A 6,995-nucleotide genomic window follows, 5' to 3' on the forward strand; every position below is an offset into this window, starting at 1 on the left:
TCATGCACCTCCTCAGGAAAGGATTAGCCTTTAATTCTTGCCACAGGTTCTGTCCTCCAGGGAGCCCACCACAAGATAACTATCTGCTAACGTGATGAAATTTCCTATGTATGTTTCTTCAGCTTTCTCTGATCTAGAGTTTTGGGGGTGTCCTCTCTGAATTTGTTTTCAGGACTATAGGCTCAAACACCATCCCAAGTTCAAACCCTAGGTCTAATACCTTTTTCTTTTTCTTTCTTTCTTTTTTTTGAGCCAGAGTCTCACTTTGTAGCCCTCAGTAGAGTGTCCTGGCATCACAGCTCACCATAAGCTCAAACTCTTGGGCTCAAGTGATCCTCTTGCCTCCCAAGTAGCCGGGAATACAGGCATCCACCAGAAAGCTCAGCTATTTTTAGAGAGTAGATCTCGTTGTAGCTCAGGCCGGTCTTGAACTCCGGAGCTTAGGCAATCCATCTGCCTCGGCCTCCCAGAGTGCTAGGTACTGGGCCCAGCCTGTAGTATCTTTTTCTTAATGAAGCAATCACTAATTGCACTAGCTGAAGGAGTTTTTTGTCACCCTTGGTAGAGTGCTATGGCCTCATAACCCACAGCAACCTCAAATTCCTGGGCTTAAGTGATTCTCTTGCCTCAGCCTCCCAAGTAGCTAGGATTACAGGTGCCTACCACAACATCCAGCTTTTTTTTTTTTTTTTTTACAGTTTTTGGCTGGGGCTGGGTTTGAATCTGCCACCTCCAGCATATGGGGTTGGCGCCCTACTCCTTTAAGCCACAGGCGTTGCCCAACACCCGGCTATATTTAGAGAGGTCTCACTTTGGCTCCAGCTGGTCTTGAACTGGTGAGCTTAGGCAATCCACCTGCCTCGGCCCCCCACTGAAGGAGTTTTTTCCTTCCAGAAATTCCTGTAATGCTATATCTACATCTAACTTTTGACATTTATCTCTGTCTTATCTGGAGGCTCTTTATCTTAAGTGCTTTCATTCAACCCTCATATTTCTTTCTTTTCTTTTTTTTTTTTTGAGACAGAGCCTCAAGCTGTCCCCCTGGGTAGAGTGCCATAGCATCCCAGCTCACAGCAACCTCCAACTCCTGGGCTCAAGCGAGTCTCCTGCCTCCACCTCCTAAGTAGCTAGGACCACAGGCACTTGCCACAATGCCTGGCTATTTTTTGGTTGTGGCCATCATTGTTTGGCAGCCTGGGCTGGATTTGAACCTGCCACCTTAGGTGTATGTGGCTGGCGCCTTAGCCACTTGAGCCACAGGTGCCGAGCCCAGCGCTCATATTTCTTATGGAGATCCTTGCAGGGGTCTCCCATACTGTTCTCTGACCTCCAGCCCCGGACCCTTTCAAGCCTTTGCACATGTCGCATCCTCTCCCAGAAATCTTTTTGGGTCTTACTATATCACCCAGGTTGCTTTGAACTCCTGGCCTCAAGCAATCCTCCCCACTCAGCCTCCCCAGTAGCTGGGATTACAAGTATGTACCACCCCATCTGGCTCATACCAAGCAAGGCCTCTTGCAAGGAGCCATACTGGGCTCACCCTCAGTCTAGTTACCCTGCCTTATTGGGAGCCCACACTTCACTCTTTCCACGTCTCTATACCAATGCTAATGATTGGATAATTAAAGGTTTACTTATCTCCTAATTTTGAGTTTCCTGAGGCAAGAGATGATATCATTTCTCTAATATAGTACCTAGTACACATTAGGAGTTCACTGTAGGTGAAAAAAATAGATGCCTTATCTCCTCTGCTCAACTGGAAGGTGCTATAGTCACATGGATGTGTGTCTGATTCATCTTCACATTCCAACACCAGTGTATTGAAAGAATAAATACATTCATGATGTAAAAGAGAATTTGTTGTTAAAGTCACTGCTTTCTCTAGTGAGGAGACATCCTCAGATACTGCTTTATGAGGCTGAACAGTCCCACAAGTAGGAACAGTCCCCCACACCCAAGACGTTGTCTGGTTTCACTTCCTTTTTCAAATTCTTTTGAACTTCAGGGGAAAGCAACTGTTTACTCCACTTCCACCCATCTATGGACAAGGTATTCCTCAGAGACAATTGCGCTTGACTTTTGCTGTCCCTTCTCTCAGCCTCTCATACTCTTCATGTCTTTTCTTGCAGAGCCACCTGCTTGGGGGCTGGAGCACTGGCTTGTGGAATGAGGAGGGATAGCCTGGGATCTAAGCAATTCCCAGCGGTTTCTCCAACCCTGCTGTCAAAGTTAAGTGGCCTAGAAATGGCACAGCACAGACAGACCAGGAGGGGCTTGGCCAAGGGGAATGAGGGATGACTCCCCAATGGTGAGGAAGGAGGACCAGATCACATTTCAGCAGAGGCGGAGTGCATACGACGGTCTATCCCAGGCAACCTCACCATGTTTACTCAAACTGACTTCAAGAACTTCAAGGACATCTGGCCCCTCTTGAGAAGCAAGATGAGGAGAACAAAATGAGGTTATCTTTTTTTTTTTTTTTTAACTTTTTTGGTTAATGTACCCCTTAGCTTGTGCTATGTAACAAACCACCTTCAACAGTAGTGGCCAACAATAATCATTTATTTACATCATGATTGTGTAGGTCAGCTGAGTGATTCTTCTGGTTTCGGCTCATCTGCAGATGGCTGGGGAATGTCCTAGCGCTGAGTGATCTAGGATGCTCTCACTCATGCAATTGACAGGTGGCAAGAATGATGGCTAGACAATTGGGTCACTTGTCTCTCATCCTTTAGCGGGCTTCAGCAGTCTAGCCTCAGCTTAATGACATGAAGAGAGGGCTCCAAGGGCTACAAGAGAGGACAAGTCCAAGTATACAGTGGGTGCCAAATGCACACCCAAAGGGTGGAGAAGTGACTTCCCTTCTTGGTGGAGAAGCTGCAGAGTCAAACTGAAAAGAGCCATGGGTATAGCACCTTTTTTTTTTTTGGAGACAGAGTCACACTTTGTCACCCTCAGTAGAGTGCTGCAGTGTCACAGCTCCCAGAAGCCCTCTTGGGCTTAGGTGATTCTCTTGCCTCAGCCTCCTGAGTAGCTGGGAATACAGGCCACAATGCCCAGCTATTTTTTTGTTGCAGTTTGGCCAGGGCCAGGTTTGAACCCACCACCCTCGGTATATGGGGCTGGCACCCTGCTCACTGAGCCACAGGCACCACCCTGGGTGTAGCATTTTTGCAATTAACCACAACCAAATTTTCAGCTTATGAGAGATTGTTTTGTGTAGAAAGGCAATCATTTTGTTTTTGAGACAGAGCCTCAAGCTGTCAACCTGGGTAGAGTGTTGTGGCATTACAGCTCACAGCAACTTCCAACTCCTGGGCTCAAGTGATTCTCTTGCCTCAGCCTCCCAAGTAGTTGGGACTACAGATGCTAGCCACAACGCCCAGCTATTTTTTCATTGTAGTTGTCATTGTTTTTGGCAGCCTGGGGCTGGGTTTGAACCTGTCAGCTCTGGTGTATGTAGCTGGTGCCTTAGCTGCTTGAGCTACAGGTACAGAGCCTTTTTTTTTTTTGAGACAGAGCCTCAAGCTATCCCCCTGGGTAGAGTGCCATGGCATCACAGCTCACAGCAACCTCCAACTCCTGGGCTCAAGCAAGTCTCCTGCCTTAGCCTCCCAAGTAGCTGGGACCACAGGTGCCTGCCACAATGTCTGACTATTTTTTGGTTGCAGCCATCATTGTTGTTTTGGTGAGCCTGGGCTAGATTCGAACCCACCACCTTAGGTGTATGTGGCTGGCGCCTTAGTCACTTGAGCCACAGGCTCCGAGCCTTATTTTTGTTTTTGAGACAGAGTCTTACTCTGTTGCTCCAGGCTAGCAGGTTCACAGTAAACCTGAAGCTCCTGGGCTCAAGTGATCCTCCTGCCTAAGCCTTCTGAGTAGCTAAGACTATAAGTGGTCACCATAATGCCAGGCTGATTTTTCTATTTTTAGTAGAGATGGAGGCTCTCACTTTATTCAGTTGGTCTCAAACTTTTGAGCTCAAGAGATACTGCCACCTCAGCTTCCGGCTAGGCTAGTGATACTGGGTGGTGGCCACCCTGGCAGGGCAGAGGAGCTGAGGGGAGGACCTGCCTTGCCCGTTGTGTCTCCACTGCCAGGGTTGTTGGTGCAGTGGTGGGCAAAGGAGCCAGCAGGTTGTGGGTAGGCAGAGAGGCTGCAGGAGACTCCAGTAGCCAGAAGGGCCAGACAAGTGCTGGGGAAACACCTCCAGATTGCCAACTTTGAGAGCACCCTAGTGTTTCTACCCTTGGCCTCTGTCTTCCTCCCCTTAGTACCTGCTTTATGTATTTGGTTAGCTTTGTACTGGCTCATTCCGGTATTTTTCAGATGTTCTAAGTGTGTTTCAGATGTGTAGGTGTGTTGTAAAGTCCTTTTTATTACCTTTCGCTGCAAAATCTAATTCAATTGGCTTTTTGGGTATTTGAGAGAAAAAAGCTGAACCATGTTAACAGAGGCCTAGAAATCAGCTCCCATAATGGCCAAAATGACTCCCCTATGGCAACAGGGAACCTACAAAGGGAAGCCCAGGGCAACCTGAAGGCAAAAATGGGTCTAAACTAAGGTGACCAGATTTTAACATTGGTAAAGCCAGACACCATTGATGGGGGAGGGAATGACTTCTTAATTAAAAATTTGGAGCAACAAAAAGCTTGTAAAAATTATAACAGGTTAAAAGTGCAAGCACTACACAGCTGTTTTCTCCAAAGTGGGGGCTCATTCCTACTTTGGTTAACAGGGATATACTCAATGGCAGGTGCAGAAAGGGGCAGAACTTGTATTTGCATCTGGTGATCCCAGGCTCCCGGATACCTGATTTCTCAGGCTGTGCTGCCGGTAAATAATAAGCACATGATAACTTCTGATAACCTCCCAGGTACAGAGTGCTACACTGGTAATTGTGACGAAGTCCAGACAAGTGCTGGGGCTGGGGAGGGCACTCTCCTCCGGAATTCTTCCCCCAAGCATTGGAAGGACACTTCCTTTTGTTTAGCTGGAAGGCTTCCTGGGTTGGTCAGAGGACACTTTGAAAACCCAGTAACTCCGAGGATGGGATTAAAACACTGGACATTTATAGGTAACACATTCTCTCACCAAGAGAACTTTCATCAGGTGGGACCACTATGGCTCCTGGGTATCTGATTTTTCGAACTGTGCTGTGGGAAAACCCCACTGGGCTGTGTTCTAAAGCACTGGGACATGTTTGCTCCCCAGATGCTGAAAACAGAATGCATGGCTTTTTTCTGCACTCAGGTCTGGCCTTAGTACTGAACTAACTTAGGAGACCTGGAAAAAAAGAGTCGGACCCCCACTTAGGTTAATTAATTGGTAATTTATTTTACCTGTCGCAGGGGCTGCTGCTCTGAGAGACAGTCAGCAACCCAGGTGTGAGGGTGAGTTGCCTTTTATAGGTTTTGGGCAAGCATATTACAGAAGCAAAACGTGGCTGGTTAAGGGGGGTTACAACTTGGGTAGTCATGGATACAGCAATGGAACAATACTTAATACAGCTTCAGTTGACAATGGATACATCTCGTATCACAATAGTTATGGTTATACAACAGTAATTAATGAAGTCTCAGTGAGTTTTCCACCATTGTTCATCTACTGAGAACTTGGGGGTTTTGTGAAACTTGGGACTTTTCTTCCTTGTACCTGAAGCTTGTTCTTGGCAACCCTAGAGGGAAGAAGGGGAAGCAAGTTCTCGGCCACCCTGGGGGGAGAAGGGACTTGCCTTGTTCCTGGAGTCGACTCTGGTGGGAGAAGGGAGGAGGAGGGAAACGGGCTGGAGAGGGTGGAGAGGGGAAACAGGTGAGGGCGGTGGCGGGGGGGCTGGGTTACAACAGTATCGACTCTCCAATGGTGAACATTAACCACCAGAGGGTACTCTAAATTATGGTTAAACAAGAGGGGAAATGGTATGAATTACCTGCATGCATGTACCCTTTCTTTTTTCTCTGAGACAAACCCCAACTGTGTAAAACCTGTCATATAGATCCAGCTGTCCTGGCCGTAGTATCTTCCCCAAATGGCCAGAGATTCCAGAGAGACACACCATCACCACCTAGTTCAAACCCTCCACCTGCTTCTCCCACAATTTCCTTCATGTTTTTAGAAACTCCCAAGAAGGAGTCTATTCTAAAAGTTTCCTCTGGTCCTGCTGGGACGCCCCAGACAGCAACTGTATTGTTCTTTGTGTCCCTTAGTAGAGACTGGGTGGTGAAAGGGAAAATATACGAGTATTCACTCCATTTTCTCTGGCAGATTTAAAACAAATTAGGGTTGTTTTGATTTAAGAAAATTTCTAATGATCCAGGTAGGTATACAGAGGTTCTCCAAGGTTTAGGACAAAGCTTTGACTCTCTTAAAGAGATGTAATGCTACTACTAGATCAAACTTTAACTCTGAATGAGAAAAATGAAGTCTTAAATGAGGCTAGAAAGTAGGGTGATTGTGGTTCATGTTCAATACTGATAGCAGTATGTCCTCTGAGGAAAAGGACAGACACCCCATGGGAAGATAGGCAGTTCCCTTTGAAGATCCTGAATGGGACTCCGAGAAACAAGATGACTAGTGGCATAAACATTTTCTAACATGTATCCTAGAAGGTTTACATGGATTTCACTGAACACTCACTCTGACTCAGATGTGGACTTGGATGACTGCACAGACCATGAACAATGCAAATGACTCCAGCCTCTTTGACCCTCTTCCTTTAGAGCTGCCACTCCCTGGGATCAGTCGGTTTCCCAGGTCAAAATCCATCTGAGCTAGGAGGAGACCTGTGCGCTTGGCACAGTTTTCACATGGTACCTGGACTATAGCTGCCTTATTTCTTTTTTGTACAAACAAAACACAGAACTATTCAGATGGCTTCATTTAAAACAGGCAAAAAAGAAAAAATGTCAGCATGGTTCTTTTTCTTTTTGAGACAGAGCCTCAAGCTGTCCCCCTGGGTAGAGTGCCATGGCATCACAGCTCACAGCAACCTCCAA

The sequence above is a fragment of the Otolemur garnettii genome, unplaced genomic scaffold (genome assembly GCF_000181295.1).
Source record: "Otolemur garnettii isolate 467f Iridium unplaced genomic scaffold, OtoGar3 scaffold00002, whole genome shotgun sequence".
NCBI classification, from domain to species: Eukaryota; Metazoa; Chordata; class Mammalia; order Primates; family Galagidae; genus Otolemur; species Otolemur garnettii.